General features: G+C 40.4%; 1 long non-coding RNA gene across 1 annotated transcript; it reads left to right on the forward strand.

Moving 5' to 3' along the window:
* Window positions 1-11,671: 11,671 nt before the first annotated feature.
* Window positions 11,672-12,604, forward strand: LOC102901852. Its single transcript, XR_442231.4, has 2 exons — window positions 11,672-11,972; window positions 12,467-12,604. It is a non-coding gene; the product is annotated as an uncharacterized LOC102901852 (long non-coding RNA).
* Window positions 12,605-20,056: the final 7,452 nt, after the last annotated feature.

Here is a 20,056-nt window from a genome sequence, read left to right on the forward strand (position 1 = left end):
CTTTGTGAAGGGCGCCTGGGTGGCGCAGTAGGTTAAGCGTCCGACTTCAGCCAGGTCACGATCTCGCGGTCCGTGAGTTTGAGCCCCGCGTCAGGCTCTGGGCTGATGGCTCAGAGCCTGGAGCCTGTTTCCGATTCTGTGTCTCCCTCTCTCTCTGCCCCTCCCCCGTTCATGCTCTGTCTCTCTCTGTCCCAAAAATAAATAAACGTTGAAAAAAAAATCTTTGTGTACTACTTCATACAAATAACGTGAATATACACTTATTTCAAACTAAAAAAGTTAATTTTTTTAAAGCATATTGACAGCATGAGCTTGAGACCTGAATTTTTTAACTTTCATCCATTAGGCATGTCACTTCACCTCCCTAAGCTTCAGTTTTCTTACCTGTGGAGTGGAATGGCAAAGGCCTGCTCAAAGTTCACTTGATGTTGATGTATAAATATAGAAAGCAAAAGCAGGATGAAGGAAGTGTGCACAGAGTGATATTACCAGCCTTGCCTACTTTATGGGGCTGTTTTGAAAATGGTATGACAGAGAATATCCTGAAGTGAACTGAAAACCACAAAGTACTATGCTAAAATTAGTCATTATTGCATTCTTTCTAGGGGGGCGAGGGAGGGGATCTGAATACATTCTGAAGGTTAAAATAATAATTGGGTTAAATTGCCTTGGATTATCATGTAGAAAGAGTAACACTTGATATGGCTTTATTGCCTCTTTTCTCTACCCTTCTGCCTCCTGAGGCTGGACAGAGACTCTTACAGCCCAAGGCTGTAAGCTCTGGGAGTCTCCCACATCCACACAGGAGCAGGGAGGACAGGTATTGTAAGTAACAATAAGCAGACTCCCAAAAGCTAACATTGGTGTTGGCACCCATTCTCAAGACACAATTCACTTCATCCTCTTCCAGAAAAAAAAAAAAGAGAATAATATTTTATAGTTTGGAGGTGGGAGAGAAGCGGGAATAACAGAATAAGAACTAGGGACCTTAAGTCATCCAATGACCACTGGCAACCCATAAGATGAGCCCTAGAACACTCAAGAAAGCATTCTCTTCAAGGTCACTCACAAAGCTAGGGAGACAGATAAATAAAGGGAGCAAGGAAAGGCAAAGGTAACTGAGCACAGCAGTCTGGAGAATGAGAGGCTTTTTCTGACACCCGGCATGTGGGAAAAGGATAGTCCAACATAAACAGATAAGAAATTAATTTGCCACCCATCATAAAAACACAGCAGCAGCCGCTTAGAAGTACATTTATAACCCCTTAATTTCAGAGAGGTATGTAGCAGAAGACAGAAGGTCCACTCTGTCAAAAAAAAAAAAAAGGAAAATGGAGGGGTTGGTTTCATTTCTAACAGGGCACCTGAAGTAAAAGAAGAAAGAGAAAAGAGGCCTTAGGACACTTATGAGACAGAAATAATGGAAAGGCCCCTGACCTTCTTTGAAGATGTAAGGTCTTCCTAAGCCTAGGACCCTCATACTTCCAGACAGCCAAGGACAGGGCTTCAGGCAAAAAGAAAAGAACTGGGGCAAACTGGTAGGTAATTGTGTACAAGACAAATCCCTTCGCCTCCGTTGGTTGTGAACACTACTATTCAAATAATATCCACAGTTTCTCACTTGCTGACACTTATTAGAACTTTTAGAATTTTATAGAAGTACCCTACAAAAAGAAAACACAATGCCTTTCTAAACAAAAATTAGGATTTGTCAGCAAAGGGTATCGTTTAGTAAATGGCCCATTCCTGGACATAACAGAGTATTCCTAACAATGTAACTCACAGAGAACAAAAAAAAAACATTTACTTCCAGATGGAAGATTCTTCTTTCTCCACCCGCTGCCCCATGCTCTGCAGCTTTGGTCTGATGTAATTAGCATATAACACTGCATAAATCTAAGGTATACAACGGTGATAATTAAGTGTACATATATAATGTTAAATGATTACCACAATACGGTTACTTAACAACTCCATCATGTCACATAATTACCCTGTGTGTGGTAAGAGGATTTCAGAAGTACTCTCTTAGAAACTCTCAAGCATATAGTATCGTTAACTACTGTCACCATGCTACACATTAGATCCCCCAAACTTATTCATCTTGTAACAGGAAGTTGGCACCCTTTGACCTACAGCTCCCCACTTTGCAGTCCCTGGAAACCACCATTCTATGCTCTGTTTATGTGAGTTTGACTTTTATAGGTGGAAGATTGTTCTTAAGTTCCACTGCTAAATCATACATTGCTAAATCATACATTGCTAAACAATTAACTGTATCTAAATGCAACAAGTTTATAATTAAGAAAAAAACCAAAGAGCCCTGTGTATAGTGTATAGATGATTAACTTACAAATTTCAATCTATTAAAGATAACTTAGAGATCACATATATGTATGTGCACAGAATATTTGAAAATGGGATTTTCTCCTTGTTTCCAAATCTATCCATTCAATAAATTTACATGAACTACTGAGGGGTCAAGATGGAGGAACAGCATGGAAGGCTTTTTTTTAATTTTGCATCCCTGAAATACAGCCAGATCAACACTAAACCACCCTGCACACCTAGAAAACTGATTTGAGGATTAACACAACAATCGGCACAACCTGAATCACAGAACTCAGAAGGTATGCAGCACAGAGAGGTCAAATGGGGGAGAGAGAAGCCACAAAGGACAGGGAGCTGCTTTTGCTTGCAGAGAGAAGACAGAGATGGGGGGTGGGGGAGGGAGGTGGTGGGATGGGGTATGGGAAATCATCCACCCCTCTGCCCGAAAGCAGCTGTAGAGAAAAGAAAGTACATGAGGGACTGAACAAAACAAGGGAAAAAGGAGAAAGAGGATTTAAATTCCAGTGAGACTCTATTAACAGGGGGAGTGCAGACTATGAAACTCCATAGGTCAATACCTGGCAGTGCTCTGGCAAATCTCTGGAAAATCCCCAGGAGCAGACAGCGAGATCCAAGGTGTCCTTGGGCCACATGGGAGAGGCGATTCCCCTGCTGGGAGGACATTTGATAGAGGCTGTGCAGCCACCCCACAGGCAAAGGTCCCAGAAGACCCTGGAGAATAACCACATTCACTGGTGCTGGGACAAGAACAAGCCTAGAGCCAGATATGTACTGTGATTTACCATAATCCCAGAAACAATGCTGCTAAACGATCATGTGAAACTTTTCTGGGGCGGGATGGGACCTAGCCACAGTCTCTACGCATCAGAAGCAGCATGGTCTCATGAACATTCCTGGGGGCAAGGGGACACACGGCCATTGCTCAGTGAGACCCTCCCCCAGGGCGTCTGAACGGGTCAAAGCCGCAGTCCCTCAGAAATAATGGGTTGGGAAACACAGCCACATCTGAAGTAAAACTCAGGAGGGAGGTACCGCCTGACAACCTGATGGCTTGGTCACAGACAGTGTAAAAGCGGGGAGTGGATTCAAGCCAGAGACAAAGGAGGGGTGCATGATTGCTGGTCAGGAAGAAGAGAGTTCTGATACCAGAGACTGGGTGCCATTTTCACCCTTCATGCATGCACATAAAAACCTACATGTGCCACAACAATCCACCCCAGTAAACTAAGCAGCAGCATCTAGTAGACAATGGTTTAGCCGTTACACTAAGCCCTGCCCAACTGGGCCAACCACGCTCTTCAGAAACACCACAAGTCTCTCCACGTGCTTAGTTTATGGACTATAAAGTGCTTCATAGCTTGACTTCTAGGAGAAACTGATGTAATTTCAATGGTATTTCAGTATGTTTGCTGGTCCATCTATTTAATTTTTTTCTTTTTCTTTTTACAGAAAGAGAAAAAAATTATTTTTACTTCCCATTTTTATTAAAAATATTTTAATTTTTTACTATATTTTTTACTTTTTTGCAAATTTCCCACACTCTATTTTACTTCCATTTCATTTTATTTTATTTCATTGTATTAATTTTTTCAAATTTTCAAACATTTTCCTTTTTTTTCTTTCTTCTTTTTCTTTTCTTATCTTTCCCTGTTTTTCTCTAATCTATCAAGCTCCTTTCAATAGCCAGACCAAAACATACCTAAGATCTAGCATCATTTATTTGGTTTTTTTATGTGTTGTTTTAAATTTTTTAATTTTATTTTTTTACCTTATCGATTCCTTTTCTTCCTTCAAAATGACAAACCAAAAAATTTACCCAAAAAGGAAGAACAGGAAGCAATGACAACCAGAGACTTCATCAACACAGATACAATCAAGATGACTGAACCAGAATTTAGAATCAAAATAATAATACTAGGCTGGGGTTGAAAACAGATTAGAATCCCTTTCTGCAGACATAAAAGCTAGGAAGAATGAAATAAAAAATGCTAAAACTGAGCTGCAATCTCAAATGGATGCCACAGTGACAAGGATGGATGAAGCAGAGCAGTGTATCAGTATTGTAGAGGACAAACTTATGGAGAAAAATGAAGCAGAAAAAAAAAAAGGGAGACTAAGGCAAAAGAGCATAACTTAAGAACGAGAGAAATCAGTGACTCATTAAGATGGAACAACATCAGAATCATAAAGATCCCAGAAGAGGAAGAAAGAAAAAAAGGGGTAGAAGGGTTATATGAGCAAATCATAGTGGAAAACTTTCCTAACTTGGGAAAGACACAGTCATCAAAATCTAGAAAGCGCAGAGGACTCCTATTAGATTGAGCAAAAACCAACCATCAATAAGGCATATCATAGTCAAATTCACAAAATACTCAGGCAAGGAAAGAATCATGAGAGCAGCAAGGTAAAAAAGTCCTTAACCTACCAGGGAAGATAGATTAGGTTTGCAACAGACCTATCCACAGAAACTTGGCAGGCCAGAAAGGAGTGGCAGGATGTATTCAATGTGCTGAATCAGAAAAATATGCAGCCAAGAATTCTTTATCCAGCAAGGCTGTCATTCAAAACAGAAGGAGAGATAATAATTTTCCCAAACAAAAATTAAAGGAGTTAGTGACCACTAAACGAGCCCTGCAAGAAATTTTAAGGGGGACTTTCTGAGAGGAGAAAAGACACACACACACAAAAAAAGCACCAAAGACTAGAAAGTACCAGAGGCCACCACCAGAAACTCCTACTCTACAAGCAACATAATGGCAATAAATTTGTATATTTCAATACTCACTCTAAATGTCAATGGATTCAATGCTCCAATCAAAAGACACAGGGTAACAGAATGGATAAGAAAACAAGATCCATCAATATGCTGTTTATAAGAGACCCATTTTAGACCTAAAGACACCTTAAGATTGAAAGTAAGGGGATGAAGAACCATCTATCATGCTAATGGTCACCAAAAGAAAGCTGGAGTAGCCATACTTATATCAGACAATATAGACTTTAAAGACTGTAACAAGAGATGAAGAAGGGTGTTATATCATAATTAAAGGGTCTACCCACCAAGACCTAACAACTGTAAACATTTATGCTCCAAATGTGGAAAAACCGAAATATATAAATCAATTAATCACAAAGACAAAGAAACTCATTGATAGTAACACCACAGTAGTAGGGACTTCAACACCCCACTTACAGCAATGGAAATTTCATCTGAACAGAAAATTAACAAGGAAACAATGACTTTGAATGACATAGTGGACCGGATGGACTTAACAGATATAGTCAGAACATTTCATCCTAAAGCAGCAGAATACACATTCTTCTCCAGTGCACATGGAACATTATCCAGAATAGATCACATACTGGGACACAAATCAGCCCTCACAAGTACAAAAAGACTGAGTTCCTTACTGTGCATATTTTCAGGCCACAATGCTAGGAAACTCAAAATCAACCACGAGAAAAAAAGCAGAAAGGTAACAAATACTTGGAGACTAAAGACCATCCTACTAAAGAATGAATGGCTGACCAAGAAAAAGGGGAAACTAAAAGTAAGTAGAAGCCAATGAAAATGGTAACACCATAGCCCAAAACCTCTGGGACACAGCAAAGGTGGTCATAAGAGGAAAGTATATAGCAATCCAGGCTTTCCTAAAGAAGGAAGAAAGGTCTTAGATACACAACATAACATTACACCTTAAAGAGCTGGATAAAGAAGAGCAAATACAACCCCAAACCAGCAGAAGACAGGAAATAAACATTAGAGCAGAAATCAATGCTATCAAAACCAAAAAAACAGAACAGATCAATGAAATCAGAAGCTGGTTCTTTGAAAGAATTAACAAAAGTAATAAACCACTAGCCAGTTTGATAAAAAGGAAAAAGGACCCAAAGAAATAAAATTAAGAATGAAAAAGGAGAGATCACAACCAACACAGAAGAAATACAAACAATAATAAGAGAATATTATGAGCAATTACATGCCAATGAAATGGGCAATCTGGAAGAAATGGACAAATTCCTAGAAACATATACACTACCAAAACTGAAACAGGAAGAAATAGAAAATTTGAACAGACCCATAACCAGTAAAGAAATTGAATCAGTAATCAGAAATTTCCTAAAAAACAAGAGTCCAGGGCCCGATGGCTTTCCAGGGGAATTCTACTGAACATTTAAAGAAGAGTTAATACCTATTCTCTTGAAGCTGTTCCAAAAAAATAGAAATGGAAGGAAAAATTGCAAACTCTTTCTATGAAGCCAGCATTACCTTGATTCCAAAACCAGACAGAGACCCCACTAAAAACGAGAACCATAGACCAATTTCCCTGATGAACATGGATGCAAAAATCCTTAACAAGATATTAGCCAACCAGATCCAACAATACATTAAAAAAATTATTCACCACAACCAAGCAGGATTTATACCTGGGATGCAGGGCTGGTTCAATATCCACAAAACAATTAACGTGATTCATCACATCAATAAAAGAAAGAACAAGAACCACATGATCCTCTCAATAGATGCAAGAAAGCATTTGACAAAATACAGCATTCTTTCTTGATAAAAACCCTCAAGAAAGTAGAGATAGAAGGACATACCTCGAGATCATTAAAGCCATATACGAAAGACCCAATGCTAATATCATCCTCAATGGGGAAAAATTGAGAGCTTTCCCCTTAAGGTCAGGAACAAGACAGGGGATGTCCACTCTCACCACTGTTATTCAACACAGTATTGGAAGTCTTAGCCTCAGCAATCAGACAACACAAAGAAATAAAAGGCATCCAAATTGGCCAGGAGGAGATCAAACTTTCACTTTTTGCAGATGACATGATCCTCTATATGGAAAACCCAAAAGATTCTGCCAAGAAACTGCTAGAACTGATCCATGAATTCAGCAAAGTCACAGGATATAAAATCAATCCACATAAATCAGTTGCATTCCTATACACCAACAATGAAGCAACAGAAAGAGAAATCAAGGAATCGATCCCATTTACAGTTGCACAAAAAACTATAAAATACCTAGGAATAAATCTAACCAAAGAGGTGAAAAATCTACACACTGAAAACTATAGAAAGCTTATGAAAGAAATTGAATAAGACACAAAAAAATGGAAAAATATTCCATGCTCCTGGATAGGAAGAGCACATATTGTTAAAATATCAATATTACCCAAAGCAATCTACATATTTAATACAATACCTATCAAATAACACCAGCATTCTTCACAGACCTAGAAGAAACAATCCTAAAATTTGTATGGAACCAGAAAAGACCCTGAATAGCCAAAGCAATCTTGAAAAAGAAAACCAAAGCAGGAGGTATCACAATCCACAATATATAGTTCAATATAAAAACTATATTGAATATAGTTTGTATTCAAGCTATATACAAAGCTGTAATCATCAAGACAGTATGGTACTGACACAAAAACAGACACTCAGATCAATGAAACAGAATAGAGAACCCAGAAATGGACCCACAAACGTATGACCAACTAATCTCTGACGAAGCAGAAAAGAACATCCAATGGAATAAAGACAGTCCCTTCAACAAATGGTGCTGTGAAAAATGGACAGTGACATGTAGAAAAATGAACCTGGATCACTTTCTTATACCATACACAAAAAGAAACTCAAAGTAGATGAAAGACCTAAATGTAAGACAGGAAGCCATCAGAATCCTCAAGGAGAAAGCAGGCAAAAACCTCTTTGACCTTGGCCACAGCAACTTCTGACTGAACACATCTCTGGAGGCAAGGGAAACCAAAGCAAAAATGAACTATTGGGACCTCATCAAAATAAAAAACTTCTCCACAGTGAAGGAAACAATCAGCAAAACTAAGAGGCAACCAATGGAATGGGAGAAGATAGCTGTAAATGACCTATCAGATAAAGGGTTAGTATCCAAAATCTATAAAGAACTTATCAAACTCAAACCCAAAAGACAAATAATCCAGCGAAGAAACGGGCAAAACACATGAATAGACACTTCTTCAAAGAAGACATCTAGATGACCAATCGACACATGAAAAAATGCTCAACATCACTCATCATCAGGGAAATAGAAATGAAAACCATGATGAGCTACCAGCTCACACCTGTCAGAATGGCTAATATTAACAACTCAGGCAATAACAGATGTTGGCGAGGATGCGGAGAAAGAGGATTTCTTTTCCACTGCTGGTGGGAATGCAAACTGGTGCAGCCACTCTGGAAAAGTGTGAAGGTTTCTCAAAAATTAAAAATACAACTACCCTACGACCCAGCAATTTCACTACTAGGTATTTTTCCAAGGGATACAGGTATGCTGTTTCGAAGAGGCATATGAACCCCAATGTTTATAGCAACACTATTGACAATAGCCAAAGTATGGCAAGAGCCCAAATGTCCATCGATGGATTAATGGATAAAGATGTGGTACATATATACAATGGAGTACTACTCAGCAATCAAAAAGAATGAAATCTTGCCATTTGCAACTATGTGGATGGAACTAGAGTGTATTATGCTAAGTGAAATTAGAAAAAGACAAATATATGACTTCACTCATATTAGACTTTAAGATACAAAACAGATGAACTTAAGGGAAGGGAAGCAAAAATAATATAAAATCAGGGAGGGGGATAAAACATAAGAGACTCTTAAAAATAGAGAACAGGGGGTTGCTGGAGGGGTTATGGAAGGGGAGATGGGCTAAATGGATAAAGGGATTAATGAATCTACTCCTGAAATCATTGTTGCACTATATGCTAACTTGAACGTAAATTAAAAAATAAATTATTTTAAGAAATAAATAAATAAATAAAAATTTACATGAATGCCTGCTATATAGTTACCAGTGTGCTAGGCACAGAGTTGCAATGATGACTGATATACAGTCAAATAGGAGAGAGAGATGGGTACTTATAATTTCAAAATAATGAGCTGTTTGGGCATGACGGTAAGAACAAGACAGCATGATTGACAAAAGGGGATGATATGTTCTAGTTGATGGAGAAGGTGCAGTGGGAAGATAGAGTGTTAGTGGAAGGATAGGAGAAGCACACAAAAAGTCAATGGTCACTCTTTAGTTATGACATATAACTGGCTTGAAACAGAAGAAGGAATTGTGTAGGCACAAACTAAGTGAGTGACTGGTTCTTGATGAACAAATTCCTAAGTAATGATTACAGTTATTTCGTTGGTATTTCTTGACTATCTGATTTACTTTCCTAAAACATAAGAGCGACATTAGAATGACTTCTTCCATGGGACTTGATTTATTGAGTTTGATGATACTTGTGGTAAATTTTTCACTGTAATTTTCCCCTTCTAGCTTTTCCTAACATAATATTTACCTGAAAGAAATTGCAAAAAAAGATGTAATCACCTTGACTCAAGGCATGATACCCTTGATATCCTGTCCTTTTCTCTCTCCTGTAACGCTGCTCTGACCACAAATACCAGGAAATCTGAAGCAAACAAACACGGTGATGTTTGTGGGACATGTTCTTCTTGCAAGGTCTAAATGCAACTTCCTATATCTGGCCTGAAACATGATTCTTGCTGTTTACTTCTTCTTGTATTTCCCATGACAACTAAGATTCCAGTTTGATTTTAGACCAAACTGCATTAGACCATCTACAATGGGGAGTTCATACGAGAAACAAGGGTAATCTCTCTGTAGCCAGAGATCCATTCATTTTAGAGTGAGGCAAGGGTAAAATCAGAGCCACAGGTTAAAAGCCCCATGCCCATAAGTTTCTCCTTTATTCACTTTTTCTGTGATGCACTTGGAGACATGCTCATGCACTGATGAACAATTGTACTCTGCATTTTGCATTCTGCTTTGTTTGTGGAGACCTGGAGAGATTTGTGGACACTGGGATAAATTATGTGAGGTGATGTGACTATTCTTTACTGTTCTGGGCGATGAGAGCTGGAAGCCCATGGACATCTAGAGAAATTATTTTCAGAAAATGAACAGTGGTGGTGGATCATGTGATGAACTCTGGGCACAGAAATAAATTATGGTCTGAAACAGCCTGGACATTCGTTATTCCTGATGGAGCTAGGCCCTCATTTGGGTTTGGAGATTGTTGTGATGTATGTACCTCAAGCAGAAAATTCCTCAACCCTTTGTTACAAAATGAACTCACGAGCTGCAGGTAAGGTATGAGCCACTGATCATCCAAAATTTGAGAGCTGTTTTCCTTGCTCTTATTTCCATATTTATGATATACTGGAGAAGGGTTCTGAAAATTAACCCCTTCACTGATCATTAAGCCATAGTAAACTCTTAGACTGCATTACAGGAATTTTAGAGTCCCTAAAATGCACAAAAATTTCTCACAAGGATAATTTGAGGGGCTTTTCTTTCAAGGGACATAATAAAAACAACAGATCTTATCTTTCATTGGATAAAGCCATTAAAAAATTGAGCATTTCATTTGGCGCCATGGTAGCTGCATAATGAACCAATTAGAAGATGTCCTGTCTTGATTACATGATAAAAGCCTAGATAATTCTCTGATGTTGACTTTTCATGAATCGTGGCTTCCATCACAGAAAAGCTATTTAAAATATCCAAAATAGAAAGTTTCCGTTTTCTGGCACAGAACAACATCCTTTTCTTTCTTCCTTTCCTGATTACAACAATCTCAAGGCACAGCACATTTTATTTCTATCAATTTGGATCTCGTTTCTGGCCTCGTGCCCACTGGGCCTGGTTATGTTAAGGGCATTTTGGAATGTGTTAAGCGGCAGGTGTAATCACTTGCATTTTTATACCTCTGAGCATGGTTCAGAAGGGATCCCCAGCATCAGTCTCCTGGATCCTTGGCCCAGGGTTGTGGTATGGCAGGATGTGACTGGCTTGCTCAATAAAGGTCACCTAGCTCTGTATAACTTTTGTCAGGAGATTCTTAGATGCCAATTTTGACTTAAGAATTTAGCTTTAGGAAATGAGTTGATTTCGTTTTCTGATGTTCTGCTAAAGCTGCCATCCTGAGTCTCTAATATGTTAAAGCAGTGCCTAATAGTCAGCAGAAGGACCACTGTCAGCATCCAACTGTTGTGTCTAATAGGGAAAGCTGGATACTCTCTGCCTGTGGACTCTGTGTCACTTGGGAGGCTTGCCTGACTGCTTCTTTTCCAATTCAAACATGTACCTTATAATGTTTTCCTTGGGAGCCGAAAACAACAGTGAATAAGCAAATCCTCTGTTGGGGCTGAGTGAGTGGCAAACCTCATAAAGAAAAAGATGATATGAGCCGTATATGGAACACCTAACTCTGAGCTGACTGCTAGCATACTGGGGTGTGTGATCTCTAGAAGCATCTTCCCCTAGCTTATCTGGGAGTACCCATGACCTGGGGCTGGCTTATCAGTCAGTCCTACTGTGACCTCATAGAGATCACTGATAGCTAATGTTAAATACCTAGGTGGTACCCACAGCAATTTGGCCTCAGTGGACTAGAATGGTGTGATTCACTACCTAAGCTCATGGCAGTGAGCTTAGGAAGTAGCTAAAATCACAGGGAGCATGCACAACAGCGTGAGAAAGAGTTGTAGAGCAAGATGCACAGGATTTGGGTTTTGACTACAGCATTTACCATCTGGGTGACCTAAGGTAAGCCTTCCTAATGTTTGATTTTCTCATCCATCCAATCACTTATTTGACAAATACATATTTACCAACTACTCAGTGTGATGTGCTACAGTAGTGACCAGGAAGCAAGAACAAAGTTGCACAGAGCCTGCAGTCTAGTTGGGGGAGACAATGAACAAAATAAATAGGCAAAACAAAATATGTTTGGTAAGAATGATATTGGAATAAAGCAATACCTATTTCTTAGAATTGCTATGCAGATTATATGAAATAATATCTGGCCCTAAACAAGCTCTAATATTGCAAGAGACACTATCATTAGCAAAGTACTGATAGGAAACAAATTATTTCTGATTGAAGTCCATCTTCTCCAACAAGTTTATAATCTATTAAATTGGGGGAAGCAAGAGTCCAAAAGGACCAAACAGATCACACAAAATATGACCTATATAGGATCACTACTCTGTCCTAGGCTCTCACAACCTTCCTCTTTCTCTCTTTCCACGAACTTGAAGATTCAGGTCTTCTCGAAACCTGCCATAACCCACCCAGGACAAGACAAAGGTTCCTCTTCTCTGCCACTGATGGCTAAGTAGAATGGAGTCTCCTCTTACAACATGATGGATAACAAGCTTTGCATCCTTTTCATTTAATCTGTTTTTCTGCTATTTCCATATCAAATCAGTTATTTAATAATAATTACAAAAATTAACAAACTTGGGGAACTTACAAGGCCTCCAGCAACATTGTCCCCGATCTGTGTTTCTGACTTCAGAGGTACTCAGGGACTGAACAATCCCAATCCTATTCTTTTTCCTCAACACCCTACCCTCTTTCTCCTTCCATTTTCCGGGTCCCTTAGACCTCTGCTACTCAAACTGTGGTCCACGGACCAGGAACACCAGCATTATCTGAGAGGTTGTTAAAGATTCAGAGCCTCACAAAGTATGGAAAGAGCCCAAATGTCCACTGACTGATGAATGGATAAAGAAGATGTGGAGATATATAAATACATAGAGATATAGACAGATATAGATATATATAGATATCTATACACACACACACACACACACAGTGGAACTATTCTAGTGTCCCTTTGTCTTAGTAAATTGTAGGATTTCCCATCTCAGGATGTCCCTTGTTCCATGTTTCATATGGGAAGAATCACCTCACAGTATAAACCAGGAAATCCAGGCATCAGAGAAGCCAGAAGCCTAGCAAGGCACAACTGTGTACAGAGTACTACTCGGGGTTCAAAAAGAAAGAAATCTTGCCACTTGCAACAATGTGGATGGAACTAGAGTGTATTATGCTAAGTGAAATATGTCAGAGAAAGACAAATATCATGATTTCATCTATATGTGGAATTTAAGAAACAAAACAGATGAACATAGGGGAAAGGAAGCAAAAATAAGATAAAAACAGAGAAGGGAGACAAACTATAAGAGACTCTTAATTATAGAGAATAAACTGAGAGTTCCTGGCAGGGTGGTGGGTGGGGGATGGACTAAATGGATGACTGGTATTAAGAAGGGCACTTGTTGGGATGAGCACTGGGCATTATATGTAAGTAATGAATCACCAGATTCTATTCCTGAAATCATTATTACACTATATGTTAACTAATGTGGATTTAAATTTTAAAAAATTCAGAGGCTCAGAGCTGCTAAATAAAAATTCTCATTTTAACAAGGTCCTCTGGAGATTTGTATGCACACTGACATTCAAGGAGCACTGCTAGGTTTCTCTGTCTTGCAGAGTGAAGACAGGATAGCAGGTGTCAAAAAATGATTATGATGATAATAGTAAAAACAATCACAGCATGACTACTACTACTGCTACTAACAACAACAACAGGATTTACTGAGAGTGTACTACTTGAAAGGACCACACTAAGGGCTTTCTGTTCATTAGCTCCTTTAACTACTACCTATTCTAGTGTCCCTTTGTCTTAGTAAATTTCAGGATTTCCCATCTCAGGATGTCCCTTGTTCCATGTTTCATATGGGAAGAATCACCTCACAGTATAAACTCGCAGGAAATCCAGGCATCAGAGAAGCCAGAAGCCTAGCAAAGGCACAATGTCCACACAAATACCAATGGGGAGAGCTTTCAGAGTGACCAGAAAAGCAGGCAGCCATGGGGGGAGTCACCAGAACTAGGGTGTGAGAGCAGGGCCAGGGCCAAACAGGAAGGACAGAGGAAGCTAGGCTCTGGGAACAAGCAAAGGATTGCTAGAGAGGCAGCCTGTTCCAGGTCCACTGCCATTACTATCCCTTACCCTTCTGAGTCCATCTCAAGAAAGCTCAACCTTCTACCTACAAGATAATAACATCTAGATACACACACACCCCACCCTGATTGCAAGTATTTAGGCAGAGTCAAAGAAGGGCAGGAAACAAACAGCTCCTTCTGACTGAGATGGGACTAGACTGCAGATCCAGATCCAGATACATGTACCAGCCCTGTAAGGATAAAAGCCCCAGGGATTGCGGGATGCTGCAGGAGACTGTGATTGAGCAGATAACTAGGGCCATAATATGAGGAAGCCACGGTTGTATGTCAGTCTTCACATGCATCAGACTGTGGTGGTCCACATCCACAGACACATCCTTGAAAGTCGCTTCACTGTCCTAAAACCAAGAATACCTGGGGACAGAAGAATTGAGTGGGAAAGTGGCCACAAATGGGCACAAGTGCTCCCCAATACTGTGTATGTCCTACCCCTGAGGGCCAGCAGTATTTTCTTCCTATATGAAAGACAATCAAATTAGATCACGGGTTCCCTGAAGTTGGGGAGTAAATATTCTTTCATCTCAGCAGGACCTGGTACAATGACTAACGCATCACAGAAAATGAGTGTCTGATCATTAAACAGGAGAAACAAAGACTCATTTCTGGACTAAGCTGGGTAAAAGGGTTAACTTTGCAATGCCTATACCTAAGTCTCTTTTTACTCAAGATTTTCCCACTGTTCAAATAAAGAAAAATGAAGGCCAAAGAGGACATTATCTCTACCTCCTTGGATCTTGAAAGCTGTTTTCCTACTGCTGTTACAGCCCTACACAATTGACACGACTATGTCATATATGTATGTTAACTCCTCTTTATACTGTAAGCTCATTATGAGGAAGGACAAGCTTGATCTTCCTTACATCCCATCACATACAGGACAATGTCTAGAACAAAACAGAGACCCAGCAAGTAACTGTTGAAGTGGAATTGACTTTGAATCCTGGACCCTCTGACTAGCTTGAACCTAAAGGCCAGCTGTGATAAACTCCACTCTAGATTACATCTCTTCTCAAGACATTGTCTTCTAGATCATTGATCTCTGCTCATAGATATGAATGGGTTTCAGCAACATCTAATATCAGGACTGTTGCTGGGAGTGAAACCTACACTCATCTGGGCCATCAATCACGATCTCATATGCTTAAACCAAATGATGTATTGATCCTGACTGCCTGGAAATACACTTGACAAGGACTAGGTGACATTTCAAAGGAGGGACAAGGTATTTTCAAGTCAATTAGAAGCATCAGAATATTCAATGCACAGAGGAGGAGCTTACCTCAAAGGAGCAGCCCCTGAGAATGTGAATTAAACCCCCTCTGATACACCAAATCCTCCAGTACCCTCCAACATCTAAGAGATATGGTTGCCTGCCCCATCACACATGCCACCATAAAGGTCCATGGGTTTCTGCACCAGATCTATAAAATGCAAAGTGGTTGCGATTGTCAGGAAAAATGTAGAGAATATTCACTCACATGGAATCCCAATCTAAGCACCTAAAAATCTTAGGTTTGGAAGATGGTTGCTTTGACTTGATAAATAAAACATAATCCCTTCTGTTTCTAAAGCACTCTGTACTTCTCAGACAACTTTAGTCTCTCATTTAATCTCAGTGGCACCTACTATAATCCTGTAAGAAAGACCAGGCTATCATAATTATGCTCAGATGAGAGGTGAGGAAATTGGAGTCTAAAAAGATATACTGACTTGGTCAAATTCACCCGATTAGATAGTGTCTGACTTTCAACTAGAATCAGACTATCCCAGGGATCTTTCCATTTAACCTTACAAGCTTCAACTCTGACTAGGGTGGGGGAAGAAAGCTTTAGGAAAGGCAAGATACTCCAGGGGATTTCAATTCTGTACATGAGTTTAAAACAAGGGATTGGAAGGGTCATTCATTAGGTCTGCCTGTAGCTTTAATGCCAGACTTACAGTGAGGTAGACAGAGTCCTGCCCTAGAAAGGAGGAGAACTCCTGAGCCTGGATTTCCAAAGACAAGTCAATTACCCAGGGGCGGATTCAGGCTTTACTGAGCCTAAAGCTTATAAATTTGGGAATTTATGTTTTAGAAAAGAATATAAAATGACAAACTCAAAGTTAAGTGTGAAAGTAAATATCTGTTTAGAATGAGAAAATAAATCACAATAAAGCATATATTTTTAAAAGCTGACAAATACCACAAATAGCAAAAGTTTTCAGATTTTAAAAAGTAAAATACTATTATTAATTGCTTGACAAATCTCTGCATTGCTTCTCTTTTCATACATTATTAAATGCAAAATCACCTCTTCATATGGCAGTTGTAAGTTTCTATAGAGAGAACAGAAAGACAATTTAATCTTTCCTCTACATAGTTGGTGAGCATTTATTAATAATTTATAGAAGTTTCTTCAAGCTTCATACTTGTAATTAGCAATGCCGTGTACATTTTTAGTATTGTTGGAAAACTTGGGAAAACTTCTGCCAAGTTTCTCTCATATGTGAATATGTGAGCTGAAAGATTTAAAAGATTTTTCCATAGACTAGCTTCTAACTGTCCATTTCAAAACTTGTTTCTCCTCTACTAACTACACACATCCAGTACCAGGCAAAACAGCACATCTTCATATCATGATAGGACTTCCAGGCCTACAACTCTGGAGGCTGGCGATGGCACAGCAGGTGGCAAAAATATTCCTGGCAGCCATTCCTATACTGGGGCAGCTGGCAATAACATAACTATGCGTGGAACCTATATTATCATACCCACTAAACACAAACGAGATGGCTCGCCGCAGCTTCTCCTTAACGGAATTCCAAAATGCCCACAGACATTGCAACATCTCCCTGCACAAGGGAAGAGAAACAGAGAGGAACTTGGAGTTGAAAGAGACAGCAATCTTAAGCAACTGCACCAAAAACATAACCAAAACAAAAACAAAAACTTTTCTATTCAAAACGTATAATCACATGAATATGTTACCAAGGTCTCTCCCAGATCCTTTGAAAGGGTCTCTGCTAGAGAGACACTCTGCAAATGTCCCTTTTGCCCACTGGTGTTCTTGCCTATCAATCAGAGGAGGCAGCCAATCATTTCTACTCGTTTAAGAAGATGTAGGACTGACCTGGGTTAGAGATGACTTCACAGGGACTAAAGGGGTTCTTACATCCTGGTCCACAATGTCTGGTATCTGCCACACCCATCCTCAGCTGGAGGTGCAGGATCAAATGGGATCAGCTGAATACTGTGTGGGGTACAGAAAGCACTTAGAACTGCTTGAAGACAGAACAAATTAAACACAAGTCAAACACAAAGAATACAAAAAGGTTGTTTTGTAGACTCCCTGGAGTCTGCTATTAAGCCTTCTCCGCTCTGGTACTGAAAGGCTGGTCAATTAATCCCACCGCACCCTGGCATCCTGGCTTCCATGTCTCTCCAGTGTCCAGGCTTTAATGCAGATCTGGATAATGGCTCTCTCCTCCCTGCAACCAGGCCAGGCAGCCTCATGGCGCTTTACTCCAACAAATCTCCGACAGCGCCAGTAACTGCTGCCACTCACTGCTTCTTTAAGGGTCTTAACAAAACTTGCTTAATCCTCCTGGCATGGAACCCAGCTGCAGCGGGGCAGGTTTTATGGAGTGTGTAATCACAGGATTTTGTACCCATCGTTACAGGGCTCCAGCTTCCTTAGCGTGACGTGTGCCACCCCCACTGCCCTGTGCACTGCAGGGCTGTCCCTAGCACTGCTCTGCTCTGCTCCTCTCCCTACCGCTGCTGCGCAGTGTGGACTGAGTTTTGTGTTATTCTGTGCAGAGTGCAGAACAGGGAGGGAGAGGGAAAGGGAAATAAACAGGGAAGGAAGACAGATGTCGAAAAGACAAAGGCAGAGATAAAGTGAAGAAAAAGTTAGAGAAAACTGTATCGAGTCCCTAAGGAAATCAGATGGAGATGTTCTTTTAGCTCAGCCAAAGGAAAGAGTGAGCTTGTGTTTTTAAGCCCGCAGGCTGTTGGCAAGGAAAATAAACCTCCTAACAGACCCTGAATCTGATGGTAGCAAGGAGGAAAGGATAGGAAAGTGAGGACAGTTGAGTGGGAGAGTTGGGAGAGACCCCTAAAGAATCCTAGAAGAATACTTTGAAAGCAGAGTGTTGTTTTACTCAGGAACGCTTGGCACTGACTTCAGCCATTGACTTTTCCATTACAGGTTGTGGATCAGTAAAATAAACCAGCATTTACATTAATGTAGAGATCAAATGGATGAATCCTGAGTGTATTGTAGCCTGGGGAGGTAGGAACTTCATGGCATGCCAAACTCAATGGTTATTATTGTCACGGATATCATCAACAATACCACTTTCATCATTATTGCTCTTTTAGATGAGAAAACTCTTCAAGAATAGGCTCCTGTAATTCTAACTTCCCTCCCCACCTTGTGTCTTCTGCTTTAACAGACCCCAGGGCACAGCAGCACAGACATCTTCCCCATGTAGCTCTCCGTGCTCTCCCCTTGCCCTTCAAAGTTCTTCCATATATGTGATTGTGTGGATTCTGGTGTGACATCAAACCATGGAGTTGTAGGGAGAAACAAGAGAAAAGGACAAAGAGAAAAGACCAAGAAAAAAGCAACAGAATTTAAACATAGAATTGCCTGAAACGTACAAGCACTGTTTATCTAGGTCCTCAGAAACCATATGCAGATCACATGCAAATGAACCCATGGCCCTCTTAACTAATTTGCTACACCTGGATGTGGCTCTTGGGGAAAACCTAATGGAGACACCTGCTATGAACACTGAAGGAATAGTCCCCTTGGTAGTATTTCACCCCTTCTGTTTCTGCTACCAATTTTAACTAGGGGAAGTAATGAGCTGGTGCAAAACAATAACTAAGAGCTGGGGGGGAAAATGTAACCATTGAATTTCATTCAAACTGTCATTATTTTGTGCTGAGAAATTACCAGAGGGCATCGACCTACCCATCAAACCTCAAAATGCAAAACACACTTCACATCCTATGCAAGGGACTTAAGGCAAATTAGAGGTACCAGTGTTTCCAGGCTCTCCCTTTCGTGATGGGAGAGAAGGGGCCCTGTTTCTGCTGTCTGGGATAGGGGAAGGGAGTGTCAGCCTTCATCTCCCAGCTAGCTCCCAGCAGTCAGCAGGGGGGCCAGGGGAAACAGTTGGACCAAGCCGGCTTCTTGTTTGGAACTTTCTCTGATCTTGGACTGAGCGACAGGTCTGTGATGTTCCCACACTGCGGTAGGAGAAAGCAAATTATGCTCCCTCCTTCATCTGCCTGCCCCACGCTGGAGGGGCTGCTATCAGGGTCTTCTGCACTAACTTCCCAGCTGAGCCCTTTCCTTGAAGTCTCCCACCCACCTGGCTCCTGCGGAGAGGTTGGTCTTTTAGGCTGAGGATGATTCAGGACCGGACAGTCTCAAATTTCCCAAAGATTCAAATGAAGAAGGGGGAGCAGGGATGAAAAGGAGGAATACATGTACAGCAAAGGGGACACTTAATAGGTACTTGAAAGAGGCTTTTGCAACATTAATACATTTTTTATCCTCTAAACATGACTTCCTATATGTGTGGACCATGTAAGATTTGGGGTCCATTTCCCAGAACAGAAAATGGGAAAACATGTTTGTGTGTGTGTGGTCACAGGAACACTATCCTCAAGTCCCCAGGCGGCAGTCTTACGGGAATTCACGGGGTTCACTTCTCTATCTCAATCTGTATCAGTCAGGGTTCAAAGAGGCAGAACCACTAGGGTTGCTGATAGGCAGGCAGACAGACAGAGAGAGGGACAGACAGGTTTAGTACAG

The sequence above is a fragment of the Felis catus genome, chromosome F1 (genome assembly GCF_018350175.1).
Source record: "Felis catus isolate Fca126 chromosome F1, F.catus_Fca126_mat1.0, whole genome shotgun sequence".
NCBI classification, from domain to species: Eukaryota; Metazoa; Chordata; class Mammalia; order Carnivora; family Felidae; genus Felis; species Felis catus.